The following is a 17,789-nucleotide window of genomic DNA, read 5'->3' as shown; positions in this document are numbered from 1 at the left end:
GACTTTTGTTTCTGTTTCTGCAATCTAAAATTTCATCCTATTTGGCTTCTGTAATCTGGGATTGTGTTGGTCCCTTAGCAGAAGGGTATAGTTGTGTGATTTCAGTATACTTGACAAGAATGATAAATCTGTGCCTTGAAAGATGGCTTTTAAAAACAAGTTTATATATAAATGGTAGGTGGTATTCTTTTATGGAATGAGAATGATTATCATTTATTGGAGATTAAGAAAATGAATCTAAAGAATCATCAGGAATGCAAAAACTTTTGGTTTGGAATTAGCATAAAGCATGGTAATTGAATTCCTCTTTTGATAAGAAGTTGAAAGAAGAAGGAAAATTGGACCAAAAGGAATGTAAGATAAAAACATTTCCAGCCAAGCCCTGGGTTGGTCTGGAAAGATTCTTTAGTACAGGCATAAGAAAAACTTCTGATTAGCCTACATAAGTAAAGAAAGGTTTAGAACAAGCTATATCCTAACAAACCTATTCATCAATGATGAGTGAGAAACTCCCTAATAAATGAAGAAAACTTGTGCAAAATGTAAATCTTCATGCTAATATTAAAAAAGACTTCTAACTCTTGTGTTTGCTAGGAAAACCTGTCAGGTGTGACATGCTGGAAGTGCTGTCTTAATGAGTCTGTACAGCTCCAGTGTTTCATCTAGTGCTTAGAGCTGCTCAGCAGAGTAAAGTTGACATTAATTTAAGCTTAGCAATAGTAAAATACTCATTGTGCTGTAAAACTGAAAATTTCTCACGAGCAAAACCCTTGTTTTGTATAAATTAAAACTTGTTCAGAGTTCAGAAAGTGTAACAAAATTAGCTTATAGTCTACAGACAGGTTAAAGGAAAGGTAAAGGGAATGAGTTCAACAAATATGCAGTATATTTTAAATTTATATAAGTAGGTCATTCAAATTGTGCCTCAGATGTGACAATCAAATCAGCAGGTTTCTCATTGACTTCAAAGAGAGAGGTAATTCTTTGGCCACATGTACAACACAGAGTGTGGCTGTCATATGTTGGTATATAGCTGCCAAAGTTTGTGTGTTCCTCGTGTGTGCATTACCTGGTTGTTTGTGTTTGGTGCTGCATATACACATGAGTAAATGCAAGGAATAGTGTACTGTGGGTATATAGTCCAGAGTGCCATAAGCCACCAACCATCCTGTGCTGTTTCTTCTGTGAAATTTTCATAACATTTTGTGGCATAGAAATTGCTCTCCTAGAGATCTCTGGAAGTTAGAAGTCAAGTTCCCAGAAAGTGACTTTCTTCATCCCATAATGCCATCCATATTCTATACTTTTTTAAATCTTTTTAAAAAAACCTTCATATGGAACTTTTTGGTGTCTGCCACCTTTGTCATGAATATTATAAATACAGGGTGAACTATTCTCCTCTATTTGCAAATCCACAGGAAATACCACAATATGACAATATCTTGGAGGTGCTCCCATCAGGGAGTGGGATCAGAGGGTTTCCCTGCTCTGTCTGTCCAGTGCTCCTGCATGTTCAGAACCTCCATGACAGGCAGAGGACACACGTTACTTTGGCTACAGAACCCAAACACACCACCTGCACCTTGAGAGCCTGGCACAGGCAGCTCACATGCCTGTTGTTTGCTGGCTTAGGCTTTCCTAGCACCTAGAGGTGACTTGATTTTTGGCCCTCCATACAATTTCCAAACCTTGTTGTGGCTCTCAGGCCTATAAGTTTGTCCATCCCTGGTGTAGAACCATGCCTTACTGGTTGATGTAAAGCCATTTAATTCAGTCTATCTTTGTAATGTAGCCCAGGTTTTCAGCTGAGATTTTAAGTGTGGAGGATAGTAGACTTAAGGATGAATCCAGGAAAAACATTCTGTGCATAGGGGACAGGACCGGGCAAGTCATGAAAGTGGTTTATGTAAAAAGATGACAGGTATGAATTAGGCTGGAAGCATTCATGGGAAAATAGGAAACAGAATGTGTAAGCGGTACTTAATAGGGAGAGACAGATTTAATAGCGTTTTGAAGACTGTGTCATGAAACTTGAAGGGAAGAGGGTGGATGAGACTGAATTGAAAAAGTGAGATTTCAAAATAGTGGGTTAGGGGGATGCTCTTATTACCCTGTTTGGTGCAGACTGGAGGGAGAAAATGTGGCTTAAGGGGAAGAGTCCGTGCAAGATGTTGCAGTAGGCGAGACGAGATATGGAGGCTGTAGTAGAATATTTGAGGTGGGGACAGAGGGGGGAAAAAAAGGATTGATCTTAGACTTGGTCTTGACACACCTTTTATATTGCTCTAACTTTAAGTTTAAGTTTAGAAACCAGTATGGTTAAAGCAGTGCAGAGTTTGAGAATAAGCTACATTGTTATGAACACTTTTGTACCAGAATAACAATGTTCACATTAGGGATGTCATAGTATAGTTGATTAACCGATAAGCAAAAGTTTATAGGTTCATGCTATAGACTACACGCATTTCCCTTCCCCCTTACCAGTACATTTTTTAGCAGGCTGGCCAGCAGCCCGGCTCAGTTCTGGCTCATGCTGGGTCTGGGACCTAACTCTGCTGTGGCTTTGCAAGGCAGCCCTGCTCAGTTCCGGTTTGCTCCAAGTCTGGGAGTTCAGACCGGTCCTTCCAGACATGGGCTGTTGCCATCCCACACTGCTGCCTCTTTATAGGAAGCAGCAACACAGGGTGACAAACAGCTGGTCTGCAAGAGGAGCTTCTAGCACCCTGCACTGCCACTGGCCCTGCCCGCAGGGACTATAGAATAGTCGACTAACCAATTAGAATTCATGATTATTCAATTAACTGATATTTAACATCCCTAGTTCACATGAAGGGATTGCTCTGCTAAAACTGCATTACTTGCTAAACAAGGAGAGTTAAAGCATTACAAAAACTGTTTATACACAAGACTTTAGGTTTGTGGAGAGAAGGCAGCAGGATTTGGACATTACTTGGATGTGGGGCAAGTGAAGGGAGGAGATCAAGATGGGACTCATGTTAGTAGAATTGTATTCTTACCTTAATGAATGGCCAAATGGATTGAATTAATTTCAAAACTGAATTCTAAATTTAGATATTCAAAAAAGTGACTGAAGATGGAGCAGTACATTTATGTTCAAGAATATTATTTAAAAAAACCACAGTGTTGTTAATGATAGTTCACAAAATAAAACTAACACAAATTTCCTCCTAGTTCTGCAATATGTGAACCCTTCAACACTGAAGGCTACAATAAACAAAATCTTAATGTCTTATATGTTGGAAAATCCACTAGCCACAAATCCATGTGACAGCCATGTTTGTTACTGAATATCTAGCATTCTTGTAAATCTCACTACTTTTGCTTGCTTTTAAGATGCAGAAGATAGAATTAAGGGTTTGTGAGTGAGTGAGCTCATGACCTGAAACACAGGTTAACAGTATGCATTTATCAATGCTTTTGATGGCTTTCAGGTGCTAGTTTACTGAGAATAATTTCTGCCCATCAGCTAGATAATGTCTGAGAGGATTTTTGTTCAAGTTGGCTATCTTTATTGCAAAAAGAAGGTTGTTAAACATACACTGAATAGCTCAGGACTCATGATGAAATGTAACAGGACCAAAAATAAGTGTGTAAGTTAATATATGGTGTTTAATAGTTTAAAAAGTTTCATCAAATGATCTAGTTAATTAAAAGTGCCCTTTTAGGGACAATTAATGGAGCTAACCAATAAGACTTTTCTGTTGGAGAGAAGTTCTCAGTATTAACCTCTGAAGCAAAAGATGTTCACAAGAGCCTTTTCAATATCTTCTAAATCCACTGTCTGAATATACATGGTATTTACAATGAAAGAATTGGAAAGAAAATTTTGGGAAGAAGTTGCAAATTGTAGATGTGGTAAAATTAACATAATAAATAAAGCAAATTGTTTAAGCAACTGTGTAAATATTCACAATTGAAGATGCTGTTTTAAGTCCAAATGTAGGTGGTGTATGCAATCCTTGAATCCTTTGTAAATTCATGGAAAACAGTAGCTAGCTCAGTCTGAGGAAATGGGATGCGCCGGGCAGTGAAAGCTTACCTAATGCTGAATATGAGAGATTGCAGAGTATCAGTGATTATAGACCAGATTCTTTTATTTTCATGCCTGCTTCATCAGTCACTTCATGCCATAAGCCACTGTGATATTTGAAATCCACGTAACAAAACTCTTTATGGGATGTGTTTAGATTTGTTATAATATATGCAGATTAACCAAATTGTATCTGACTGCTACATGATGATTCAAATGCAGTAAGTTTACTCATCAATTTGTGTGTGTAGCATGAAGAGAAATAATTTTAAAATTGTACAATTTAGAGTCATTCTGCTGTTTAATCTTTGAAAAATGATTCTTATAAATGAGAATTTTAGGTGAAATTTTAGCAAATTTCAACCAATTTCTGACTTCTGGATGTTTAAACATTTTGTTTTTCAAAAATATCTAAAGTTCACACACAACTGACTGAAGAGATTTCAAATTAAAATTATTAGAAAAGAACATGCAACCAGTTAGCTTTCTTAACTTTGTGCACATTTTTTTTTGTTCACAATTACTTTATTCAGCTACAGACAGGAATTTAGAATAGAAGAAAAAAAGCTTCACACAAAGGACTCAATCTCCTTATGAAAGAGTGCTGTAAACTAGCATCCCAATAACCTGCTCCATAAACCATTTTAAACCGTGTTCTACATGTTAACATATCCCTAACATGTTCAGATGATCTCTCTCTAGAATGTAAGGGAGAACAAAGGTCAGACAGTTTTTACTGCAGTGTAATTAGGCATGGTCAGCTGCAGGTGAGGGAGCAACAATGTCAATCTCACCTAGTTACATTGCATTAAAATCTATCTGCACCATTAGGATTTTAGTGAGAAAACTGACAGGTTAGCTATTTCTCTGTTGTTGTTTTTTTTTAAAGACCTCTTTTGGCATTGAAGACTTAGCTACTTGTGGTTTCTTCTTAACACCTCAGGTGGTAGTGGTTCAACGATAGGAACCATTTAAAATACTTTCTAAGCTTTTAGAAGAAATACGCATTCAGTTGCAGATTTACTACCTGAAGTTTAGATAATTTCTTATTCAAACAAAGTTTAGGTATATCTAAAGGGTGATGGAAGATAGGGATGTTAGATATTGGGGTAATTGGATAGTCATGTAACAACATGAAATCTTAGTGGCTACACTACTGTTTGATAGTCCTCAGGGGTGGACCAGGCAGCCAGTAATACAGAGGCAACAGTGTGGGATGGCAGCAGCCCCTCTCTGAGGGGGTCCAAGCTCCCTGCAAACAGAGGCTGTTGGGGGGGAGGGGAGAGGGAAAAGACTGCCACAAAAAGTAGCTTCTGTCTATGGCAAGCCTCTGTTCTGACTGCAGATCCTGTCTGCATGGAGTTCGAGCTCTCCGTGGACAGAGGCTGCTCCAGCCTTAGTTCAGAGGGAGCTTGGACCCCCCGCAGACAACTTACTGTGGACAGAGGAGGCTCCCTGGGAGGTGGATCAGCCTCTGTCCACGGGGAGCTGGGATCCGCTGAGTACAGGGGTTGCTTTGTGGCAGGCCCCGCTCCCTGCTGCTGCAGTCGGAGTAAGGGGGAAGAGGGAGGCAGCATCACAGAGCTGGTGCTGGAATGAACAAGCTTTTAAGCTGTCTCCTCCCCCTCCCCCCCCCCCAGCACTAGCTCTTACTCCCCCCCTTGCAGCAATGGGGGGAGCGAGTGCGGGCAGAGGCAGCAAGGGGGGGAGGAATGCGTGTAGTCAACAAGATTAACCGATAAACCTAGGTTTATCAGTTAATCATATAGTTGGCTACACATTGACATCCCTAATGGAAGATGCTTATGTTTTCTGGCAATGGGACAGATTTTGTGGGCCTTATGGTCTCTCGCTTTTCATGTGTATATGAGAAAGCAAAATTAGGGGACATTTCCAGCTCTGCAGAAGGAGTGAGGGGAACCTGTTGCAATAGCAATATTTTCCTTCTCTATCAAATAAGAATCCTTTCTGCTGCGTGGAGGGATCAGTCCTTCTATGAGAGGATGGATTTCTCTAGGAATAGGCTGAGAAATACCATAATTAACCTAATTCTTTAGAGACTTCTCAGAGCCTTTTAGTATGCTGGTTTTACTAACCATGGTCTCTTCCTCATCAGTTCTGTACTAGACTTTGTAACATAGAAGAATTAAGGCTCTTCCATCTCTGCAAGTGTTAATACAGTGAATTTGGAGTGTTTGTTTTACCATAATGTGGTTTTATTTGTAGCAGAGTGGAAAATGAAAGGACACCTTCATTATTCATTGCACCACTACTAAAAACTGATGATGGCAATCTCTGTGGCACTTGAGAGTAAACGGGAGAGACATTTTAAGCAATATTTAGTAAAATAAGGAAATAGTTTTATTTTTGTATTTGAGGAAAACCTATGATTTTTTTAATTTAATCTGTATATTTGCAGCAATGTTAATTTGTCACCTGTGAATATTGGCAGTACATGGACTATATTTGAATGTGAGACTGGCCATATTGAGTCAGACCAAAGGTCCATCTAGCCCAGTGTTCTGTCCTCCCGACAGTGGCTAATGCCAGGTGCCCCAGCAGGAATGAACAGAATAGGTAATCAAGTGATTCTTCCCCTACCACCCATTCCCAGATTCTGACACACAGAGGCTAAGGACATCATTCTCACCCATCCTGGCTATTAGCCATTGATTGACCTAACCGCCGTGAATTCTCTAATTCTTTTTAGAACCCTGTTAAAGTCCAGGTCTTCACAACATTCTCTGGCATAGGTTGACTGCATTGCATGAAGAAATACTTCCTTTTGTTTGTTTTTAAACCTGTTGTGCTAGTTGCACACATGGAGGAGGGGAAGGGCTAGAACCGTGGTCACCAACAGGTCGATCGCGAGCTACTGGTCAATCGCGAGGCCTCAACCAGTCGCTCGGGAGGCGTCCTGTCCGCCTCGCCCCCATTTCCCCCCCACCCCCCCAGAAGTCCCACTACTTACCTTAAGACAAAACGGAGGTAGTGTCGGTTTCAGAAGTCATAGAATCATAGGACTGGAAGGGGACCTCGAGAGGTCATCGAGTCCAGCCCCCCGCCCTCAAGGCAGGACCAAGCTCCGTCTACACCATCCCTGACATATGTCTATCTAACCTGTTCTTAAATATCTCCAGAGAGGGAGATTCCACCACCTCCCTTGGCAATTTATTCCAATATTTGACCACCCTGACAGTTAGGAATTTTTTCCTAATGTCCAATCTAAACCTCCCTTGCTGCACTTTAAGCCCGTTACTCCTTGTCCTGTCCTCAGAAACCAAGAGGAACAAATTTTCTCCTTCCTCCTTGTGACACCCTTTTAGATATTTGAAAACCGCTATCATGTCCCCCCTTAATCTTCTTTTTTCCAAACTAAACAAGCCCAGTTCATGAATCCTGGCTTCATAGGTCATGTTCTCTAGACCTTTAATCATTCTTGTCACTCTTCTCTGTACCCTTTCCAATTTCTCCACATCTTTCTTGAAATGTGGCACCCAGAACTGGACACAGTACTCCAGCTGAGGCTTAACTAGTGCAGAGTAGAGCGGCAGAATGACTTCACGAGTTTTGCTTACAACACACCTGTTGATACATCCTAGAATCATATTTGCTTTTTTTGCAATAGCATCACACTGTTGACTCATATTCAACTTGTGGTCCACTATGATCCCTAGATCCCTTTCCACTATGCTCCTTCCTAGACAGTCGCTTCCCATCTTGTATGTATGGAACTGATTGTTCCTTCCTAAGTGGAGCACTTTGCATTTCTCTTTATTAAACTTCATCCTGTTTACCTCTGACCATTTCTCTAACTTGCTAAGGTCATTTTGAATTATGTCCCTATTCTCCAAAGAAGTTGCAACCCCACCCAGTTTGGTATCATCTGCAAAACAGACCCTTGCGGAACTCCACTTGTTATCCCTTTCCAGCAGGATTTAGCACCGTTAACAACAACTCTCTGACTACGGTTATCCAGCCAATTATGCACCCACCTTATTGTGGACCTATCTAAGTTATATTTGCCTAGTTTATCAATAAGAATATCATGCGAGACCGTATCAAATGCCTTACTAAAGTCTAGGTATATGACATCCACCACTTCTCCCTTAGCCACAAGACTCGTTATCTTATCAAAGAAAGCTATCAGATTAGTTTGGCATGACTTGTTCTTCACAAACCCATGCTGGCTATTCCCTATCACTTTATTACCTTCTAAGTGTTTGCATATGATTTCCTTAATTACCTGCTCCATTATCTTCCCTGGGACAGACGTTAAACTGACCGTCTGTAGTTTCTGTATTTTCCTGTAAGTCCTGCAGCTTAGCGCCACTTCCGGTGATTCCAGAAGTGCGCTAGCTGCTCTACCGGCCTGGTGTGCTGCGGGAGAGAGCATCGGCTCCCTGCACCACACAGGAGGCGTGAGTCAGCCCTGCGGGAGGTGCGCAGGGGGTTTCCCGGCGCATGCAGGGGGGAGAGGGTTGGCCCCGGGTCAGGCGCATGCGGGGCTTTCCTGCGCGTGCGGGGGGGGGAGGGTTGGCCCTGGGGCAGGCGCGCGCACGCAGGGCTTCCCTGTGTGGGGGAGGAGGGTCGGCCTCCTGGGCAGGCGCGCGCTGGTTTCTCGGGGGAGGAGAATCCTGGGAGGAGGGAGATGCAGGGGACTCTCTGCCTCCACTGGCACCCCACTCCCCAGCCACAGAACGCTGTCCCCACTCCCCGAACTCTGTCCCCATTCCTGTTCCCACTCTCCGAACTCTGTCCCCACTCCCCTGGCCCCAGCCACAGAACTCTGTCCCAATTCCCTTCCCCACTCCCCAAACTCTGTCCCCACTGGCACCCTGTCCCCAGCTACAGAACCCTGTCCTCTGCCCTCCCAGCACCCTGTTCCTTCTCCCCTGCCCCAGCCGCAGTACTCTGTCCCCACAAAATGAATAATTCTCAATGCTTCATTTTAGATTTAAATAACATGGATTAAAAAACAGACCATTTATTTCCTAAGTATAAACACTTGATTTTAATTGTATGTATCGCATAATTTAAAAATAAACTGTTGATCAGAGTGTGTAAGTAAGGGCTGGGGATAACAAGTGATGGTCAGGAGGAGAATAGAGAGGGCGGGGCTTCAAAGAAGGGACGGGACGGTAGATCTGCGCCTGTTCTGAGATTTAAAAAGTGATCTTGGGTGTAAAAAGGTTGGAGACCACTGGGCTAGAAGTAGAGAGAAATGGAGGAGGGAGAGTAATAACATTCTGTGCTGTTAATGTACTAGAGTGGGAGAAGTTGGGATGACTTCTCAAAAGATAACGTAAAGAGATACCACCTTATCATCACTCATTTGCTAGTTAGGTCTTCTCCCCTCCCCCTCCCAACCTGGCTTTGTAGGGCAAGACCTTGAGTAGTAGAGAAATTATGATATTAAGTGCACAGATTATACTTGATTGCGGGGAGGGATAGCTCAGTGGTTTGAACATTGGCCACCTAAACCTAGGGTTGTGAGTTTAATCCCTGAGGGGACCATTTAGAGATCTGGGGCAAATCTGTCAGGGATGGTACTTGGTTCTGCTGTGAATGACCTCTCAAGGTCACTTCCAGTTCTATGAGATAGGTATATCTCCATGTTAAATTGATTACTTGTAATTATTGATGCATCTATATGCCTGCCATACAAGTTAGCCATTTGAGAAAGTAACATGAAATTTTGGATGTAAGATCCTTGCATTATTTATCATTGATTTTGGGGAAATATACCAACAGATTTATCATATAACTTTTCTTGGTTCATTTCTCTTCATTTCCGTGGCTTTTCTTTGTTTTATCTTCTATCATTTTTGAAAAACATAGTAATAAATTTGGTGTGAAAGATAAAGAACTCACTTTAATTACTCAGAGGGTATACTGTACAGTATATGTTTAGTGTTTTACAATCATTACATTAATGGCAGCTTGCAAAACATGTTGAACATTGTCACTGAATTTACAAAACTGATACTTTAAAATAGGTGCTTTTTAAAAACACTAAGCTGCTAAAAACTCAGGCCTTGCAAAAATTTGCTCATATGCTTAACTTTGTGCCATGTGTAGAAATTCCATTGAAGTCAGTTGGACTACTCATATATGTGTAATGTTAAGCACATCATCAAAGTCTAGGGTTGCAATTATTTTTGTTTGACAGGGGAAAAGAACCCTATTCTTGTGAAATCACGAGTCTAAAGGCAAGCAATCTCCTGCTTTGGATTATAGTCTCATCCCATTCCTTTCTAGTTCTTTTTGCAATTTTCAGAGTTCTGTCTTTGCTTTCCAGTTCTCTGTATGGGAACACTGCCCTTGCTGCTTCCACGTGGTTTTTTTTTCTGTTAAGTCTCATGAAAGAAGTCCTGCCATGTCTGAGAGTTTGTGTCTGAAGCATGTGAACTACAGACTATCAGTATAGTTAGAGCTGATTTTAGAGTGGGGTGAGAAAAGGGGAGTTGTACTTGACATTCTTTGGGGGGGGGGGGGAAGAACTTTGAAATTTTTAAGGAAAAAATAGCTGATTTCGGAATTTATCAAATTTTCTCCATTAAATATGCACAGTGGTACCATCAACTGGCTTCCTGACTCCATCTGACAGACCATAACTGTATACACAAATGAAGTTTGATAACTCTTATGTTTATTTTTGTTTACATTAAAGTTGAGCTATAGTTTCTAATTTAAATGTATGCTCCTTTTCAGTCTTGTTAACTCCATGCCTCAGTCTGCTGTAGCAGTGCATTCTTGATGTTAAGTATGAATTTAATCAACTTTCCAATTATTCACTTGAATCATATGTTGTATTTTTTTTGTTGAAAAAATGGGAATTCCTGTCTTTCTTTTTAAAAATCTATATTATCTAGACATGTCAATGAAGGTGCATCTGTGTATCTCTTGTCTCTGTCCATACTAAATTTCTCCTCATAGAAACTCTACTTCTGATTGTTTTCTTTTGTCTGTTTTGACTTTTTTTGTTTACATCTTGTTCAATTAGGTGTCCAAAATTGAATGTTGTATTTAGGGATGTAAGCAACTAGTTGACTATCTGATAAGCAAAAGCTTATTGGATAGTCGAGTAGTGATTTGACTGGTCACTCCCTCCCACCCCGTTGCCTCTATCAGAGAGAGGTGGGGGGAGGAGGAGCAGGAGCTAGTGCTGAGGGAGCCGGTTTAAAAGCTGTCTCCCCCCCTCCCCCCACTGCCTATGGGGTGCCACTTGTGTGCCCCCCCGCCTTTTAAGGGAACTTTGGCCTGGCCCTCTTGCTCCCAGCCTTCAGGGTGTTGGGCTAGGCCAAAACCATGGCCAGGCCTGGCCCTCTCCTCGCTGGTCTTTGGGGGGTGGGGTGGGGATTGGGCTGAGCCAAAGCTACGGCTAGTCTCAGCCTTCCCTCGCCCCCTCTCCTGCCCCCTACTCCCCTGGAATTGGAGGGGTTGGGCCAGGCCGAAACTGCAGCCAGGCCTGGCCCTCTCCCCCACCGGCCTTCAGGGGGTTCGCCTGGTCCTCTTCCCCCAGTTGCTGGGGGTTGGGCTGGGCCAAGGCTGGCCCAGCTCTCCCTGCCCCTGGCTGCCAAGAGGGGCAGGCCAGTCCCAGCTCTATCCCCCAGCAGTGTGGGGGAGTCGCCGCTGTGAGGCCTCACCAGGCCCTGTGCTCCTTTTCCCCCTGTCACAGCAGCTCCCGTCCCTCCCCTTGAGCTCTGAGGACTGGGGTGGGGAGGGGCTCCATGGATTGCAGTTTCCTCCCCATCCAAGCACAGGGTAGATGAGGAGGGTAGGTCCGGACAACTCCTGGTGCTGTGTGGCTTCCGCCACCCCCAGACCGGAAGAGGGGAAGGGCCACGTGGCTCTTGGCACCTGGGGCTGTGTGACTAGCGGCTGCTGCCCTGGTCTCTGGAGCTCTGGGGAGATCTTGTAGGGAGGGGTGTGGTGGCGGATGGAGCTGCGCCGGCCATGCTTTCCCCTGCCACTAGAGAGGGGAGAGGAGGGCCTGGCCTTGGACAGCCCCAGCCCTCCAAGTGACTGTCATCCAACAGGAAAAACTTTTTTTTTAGGTATATAGTAAGAAAAATCTGATTCATTTTTTTTTAAATCTTTGCCTTTTTATCCACTGTTTTCTTGGCATGGAAGTAAGATTTGCTGGTGCATAATTCCTAGGATCACAGTCCATTTATAGAAAGATCTCTATAGAACTGGCCACCATACGATCGCTTGAGAGAGTGGCTGTTTTGATAACTTGCATATTTCAGTTAATAGTTTGGTGGTAGCTCCAAAGCTACCAGATAAATGCCATCCAGTCCTAGTGATTTATTGTGACTTAAATTTAAACCAGCAATAGAAAAGTACTTTAGCTCTCTACAAGTAACAAAGGTACACACTTATAAAGATGAATACCGGGGTTGGTATTCTGCTTATTCCTCTGTAGCATGGACTGAAACCAAGAATTCATTTATCTTTTCTGGAGTTCCTTAACCCTTTTATTTATTCCCATTACCTTTGACTTCCTACTTCTGATATGCTTAAAAAGACTTTCTTATATTTTTTTTGACTATTTGTTCTTCAGATCTCTTAATTGCTGCTGTATAATTTAGCTGCCAAAACTTGTTCTGTTCTTTTCACATCACAGAGGCTGTATTTGCATTTCTCCTTTTATGCATTTAAAGAAATCTTCTTTTCTTTGTTCTGCTGTGTGGGGTATTTATGCTCTCTAACCTGTTTCCATGGGCTTTGTCTCAAGCAGCCTTTTCTTTGTAAACTACCCTTTTTATAAAACCTTTTCTTGCATGGTGGAGTCAAGGTACAGTACTACCTCTTTTTTTTTCCCCCCTCAACCATTTTTTGCCCAGCACACCAACCTACTGCTGCAAGAATGTTCAAACCTAATTATAGTCTTGTCACTATTAGTTGATATTTCTGTATATAGAATTAGTTTTGGGAATTCAGAAATAAGCTGTATGGAGAAATAATCATTTGTGATACTGAGAAATGGTTTTGCCAACCCTTGATTCAGCTCTTGTCACTGTCTATTTCAACTGTTCATAATAAAGCTGATCTCTTATTACTGAGGATTTTGTTGCCTTTCTTATATGTCTCAGTGGTCAGTATTCATGATCACTGTTCTCGTTTAGAGACTATATGCATTTATAGAATCATAGAATACTAGGACTGGAAGGGACCTTGAGAGGTCATTGAGTCCAGTCCCCTGCCCTCATGGTAGGACCAAATACTGTCGAGACCATCCCTGATAGACATTTATCTAACTTACTCTTATATATCTCCAGAGATGGGGATTCCATAACCTCCCTGGGCAATTTATTTCTGTGTGTAACTACCCTGACAGTTAGGAATTTTTTCCTAATGTCCAACCTAAACCTCCCTTGCTGCAGTTTAAGCCCATTGCTTCTTGTTCTATCCTCAGAGGCCAAGGTGAACAAGTTTTCTCCCTCCTCCTCATGACACCCTTTTAGATACCTATTAAGCCTATTATTATTTGATTGTATAATTAGACATGCATATTTCTAATTTATCTTATTTATACTGTGCAAATCAATTAAAAACTGTCTCGATCTCTAATAGTAGTCTGGCTCTCTAATATTACTTCCTCATTTCTGTAAATTAACATAATTTTTCATATACATTTTACAGCAAATAATTGCAAAATTTCACTAATTCTTATCCCTCACATTACAAAACGATATCTATGTGCTCTTGTATTTCTTGGTGCTCTTCCATATCACCTATATTTACTTTAAAGCTTATTTTTTTGGCTTTGGTTTGTAACAGAGTAACTCTACTTTTAATCTGAGTTTGATCAAATTATTAATAAAATTAATTATATCTTCTTATTACTCTAGTACTCTTTCTCTGAGGCAATCGCAATTAACTTGGTTGCTGGAAACATTATCTTGTATTTCTGCTGTTTGTAACAGGCTCTGTTATGACCTGAGTGCTGTTTAGATCCTATTTTCTTCCTAGCTACCAGTTTAAATAGTTTCTCATAGATTTTAAGGTCAGAGGAACCATCATAGAATCAGAGGGCTGCAAGGGACTTCAAGAGGTCATCTAGTTCAGTCATTTGCATTCATGGCAGAAATGTTTTATCTACACCATCCCCAGCAGGTCATTGTCTAACCTGTTACTCAAAATGTCCAGTGATGGAGATACCACAGTCTAGGCAATTTATTTCAGTGGTTAACCACTCTGATAGGAAGTTTTTCCTAACATCCAACCTAAACCTTCCTTGCTTCAATTTAAACCCATAACTTCTTGTCCTATCCTCATAAGTTACAGAACATTTTTTCTCCTTCCTCCTTATAACAGCCTTTCAGATAATTGAAACCAAATAATTGTCCCCTCTGTCTTTTCTCTTTCAGACCAAACAAGCCATTTTTTAAAAAAAAATCCTCATAGATCATGTTTGAAAATATTGGTTTTGTTCATGGCTGTTAAGGGAAGATCTACCCTCGGAGGCCTCTCAAGTCAAATAATCCCTTTCACTAAAGGTAATACAGTCTAGGGGCTGAAGTCCATACACTAGTTCCATTACTAGGGGTAATACGGCTCAGTGACCTAGTCCATACACAAATCCCCTTTACTGGGGTAATACGACCTAGTAACCTGAGTCCATACACAAGCCCCGTTTATGAGGGGTAATACAGCCAAGTGGCCAGAGTCTGTACACAAGCCTAAAGGAAAATTCCCCCCACCTTCACCACCACTCACATGGGCTAGCCATGGAGAGAGTAAGGGGATCCTGGCCCTCCCATTCCACCGGGTCCCAGCCCAGGAATACAATCCACTGCCCGCTCAGCAGAGAATCCTGCCACAACTCGCTGAGCGCCCAGAGAACAATTCCCCACCCGAGGCTACTACCTACTGTCACCTGGCAACTGCATTCTACATAGTCTCATTCTGATTCTTGGGCTCCTCGGGTAGCTCCTCTTGGTCTGGCTGCTGCTTTGTGTTCTGGTGTTGCTTCTTTCTCCATCTCTGTAACTCTCTCAGCGCCTCCTTCCCCTTCAGCAGTCAGCCCTGACTGAGCTGATCCAGAGGCTTCTATAGTCTGTCTCCAATGGGAACATGCTCAGCAAGGCTGTCGGGGTGGGGCCTTCTCAGGCAGCTTAGTTTCAGTGCGGGGTTGGTACACCCCATCACAATGGCCATCCTCAGATATTTATTTTGGTTAAGTAGATACTATCATATAAATATATAGGTCATCATCTTTCCTCAAAAGATTGTCCAGAGACCATGTAAACCACCTTGAAACTCTGTATTCCCTCTGTTGAACTCTCCCTTTAGATCAGAGATACTCAGTAGGTAGCCCATGAATCAAATCAGTGCTTTCAGATACTTTTGGACTCCAAAAATCTTATTATTTACTTATTATGATTGTTGTGGTTTATTATTTGCTGTGAGGTGTGGAACTCAACTACACCTTCACCAAGAAATTTGGACTTTTATAAAAAGAGAGAGACTACTTGTGTTCTGTTCTAGATCAAAATGGAAACATTTAATAAAAACAGATATCACAAAGGCTGGAGATTTATGTATTCTGTCTTTAGAACATACCAGGTCTCTACAGTTGTTCTTATCAAAGGAATTTCTTCTAAGGGAAATATCCTTCAGTTTGTTTTTTGGAGTCTTTCTTCAACATAAGACGTTTTATGACTAGAAGTTTGAAGGTGCTTTTCCTAAGATGACCATATTCTGTTATGTCAGTCTTTCAGTCCTAGTCTCTCAGAGTGGGTTGTGTGTGGGGGGGGGAGGGGGAGGGTTCTAAACATTTCAGCTTGAGATTCTTTAATTTCCATTCAAAACCACTGTAACATTTCTGAAGGGTGATCTCTATTACAATAGAGTGTCAGCATTGGGTGAGTGCTAAGTTCTGGAGTTGGAATTGAATAGGCAACTCTCTGGCCCATAGGAAAGAAATTAAGATACGTTGACATTAAGGGCCATATTCTGCCACTATTGCTCCTGGTGAATAGCTCCTCTGAACTCCAGAACTGTTTTGTACATGGGACAGTTCAGGGTGACCACCCGAGGCCCTGTGCATTTAGGGGCATTGCGGCGGGGGCGCAGGGGTTGCCCCAAGCCCTGTGCCTGGGGCAGTCAGAGGGGGGTTGCCTCAAGTCCCACACCCCCCTTGGGATAGCTCTGCTGAACTTAGTGGGGTTTCTTATACTAAAATACTATTTAATATGAGTAATATTGGCAGAAATAAGTGTTCATGTGGCAGAGAAGACAGTGTTGATTAGTTAGGTATGGAATGAATTGATAGAGCAAAGAATCACACTCATAGGTAAAACTGGGTGGTTCTTCAAGAGATGTCCCTTTTGGTGCTCCACTGTAGATGTCAGTGCGCTCCTGCACTATCGGAGGATTTTAGAACAGAATCCTCGTGGGCTGTGCAGGCATGGTACCTAGCTTGTGCGTCTCTGTGCCTTGATATCATAGAATCATAGAGCTGGAAGAGACCTCAGGAGGTCATCAAGTTCAGCCCTCTGCCCAAGGCAGGACCCACCCCATGGAGTCCGGAGTCACCAGGACTTTGCACTGGCCCCAGGCTGCAGGTGGCATTCCAGCTTGGAAATGTACAAGAGTCCCCAGCACGGGCTCTTGTGCATTTCAAAGCAAGAGCACCCTCATGGAGCCTGGGGTCAGTGGGGGATTCAGAGTCCCCCACTGACTCCAGGCTCCATGCTGCACTACTGCTTTGAAATGCCACGTGGAGCCTGGGATCAGCTGGGAGTTCCCAGCTGATCCGAGGCTCCACGCGGCATTTCCCGAGAACCCAGGGTTAGCTGAGGACTCCTCAACTGATCCTGGGCTTTGTGTGCTTTGCACGTTTCGTGCTGGACATTTCAAAGGAGCAGCACCGCACGCTGTGAGCTCCATGTGGTGCTGCTGCTTTGAAGTTCCCTTCTTCCCCCCTCCCTCCCCCTTTGCTGAATCTATCTGATAGAGACAGCTGGGGAGCAGGGGAAATTGACTAGTCGACTCAACTATCCGATAAGCCTTTGAATGACTTATAAGCTTCCCAGCCCCATCTGAGAGGGGCAGTTTCAGTGCGTCTGCTGTGGGCGGTGGAGGGGGTGGGGGGAGAAGCCCATATCTCCTTAAAATGCATCCGCTTCAGCAAGCTGAAGGCTGGGGCTCAAAAGGGCAGGGATCTAAGACTGAAACTTATTCTGATGGAAAAGTTCTTTTGCCCTGCCTCAGACCTGGCCTCCAAACCTTCCATGGCCCACTCCATGCCTCAGCCTTCCAAAAAAAAAAAGACACCTTGCTTGTCCCCCAGCACTAGCTCCACAGTGATGCCTGCCTCATGCGCTGCTGCCTCCACCAGTGTTCCCTCTATTTTTTTTTTTTATGTCCGTGTGCAGAATGACATCCTTACAAAGCAGTATCGTGGTCATAGTATACATGTTTGTTTCTTATTACACTTGTTACAGATGTTAAGGACTTGTCAATTGACCAGTCAATTTTCTCCCCCTTGCCTCTCTCAGCTGCACAGCTGATCCCGGGATCAACTATGTGGCTCTGCCGCTTTAAAATGCAGAGGAAAATGCTGTGCGAAACCCGCTGTCAGCTGATCCCAGGTTACGCTGAAATGTCGCACAGGCCCAGGGGTCAGCTGGGGAGTCCCCAGCTGACTCGGCTCCACCCGGTATTTCAAAGCTGGCACAGGCTTCACATGGATTTCTGCATTCCTCCTTTGAAATGTATAAGA

General features: G+C 42.8%; 1 protein-coding gene across 8 annotated transcripts in view; it reads left to right on the top strand.

Moving 5' to 3' along the window:
- The window catches only part of NIPBL (NIPBL cohesin loading factor), a 312,200-nt gene that overhangs the window by 39,929 nt on the left and 254,482 nt on the right, over positions 1 to 17,789 (top strand). The window lies entirely within an intron of this gene.

Source organism: Pelodiscus sinensis, chromosome 6 (genome assembly GCF_052426305.1).
Source record: "Pelodiscus sinensis isolate ZL-2025 chromosome 6, ASM5242630v1, whole genome shotgun sequence".
NCBI classification, from domain to species: Eukaryota; Metazoa; Chordata; order Testudines; family Trionychidae; genus Pelodiscus; species Pelodiscus sinensis.
This window is presented reverse-complemented; position numbering and strand designations above follow the sequence as displayed.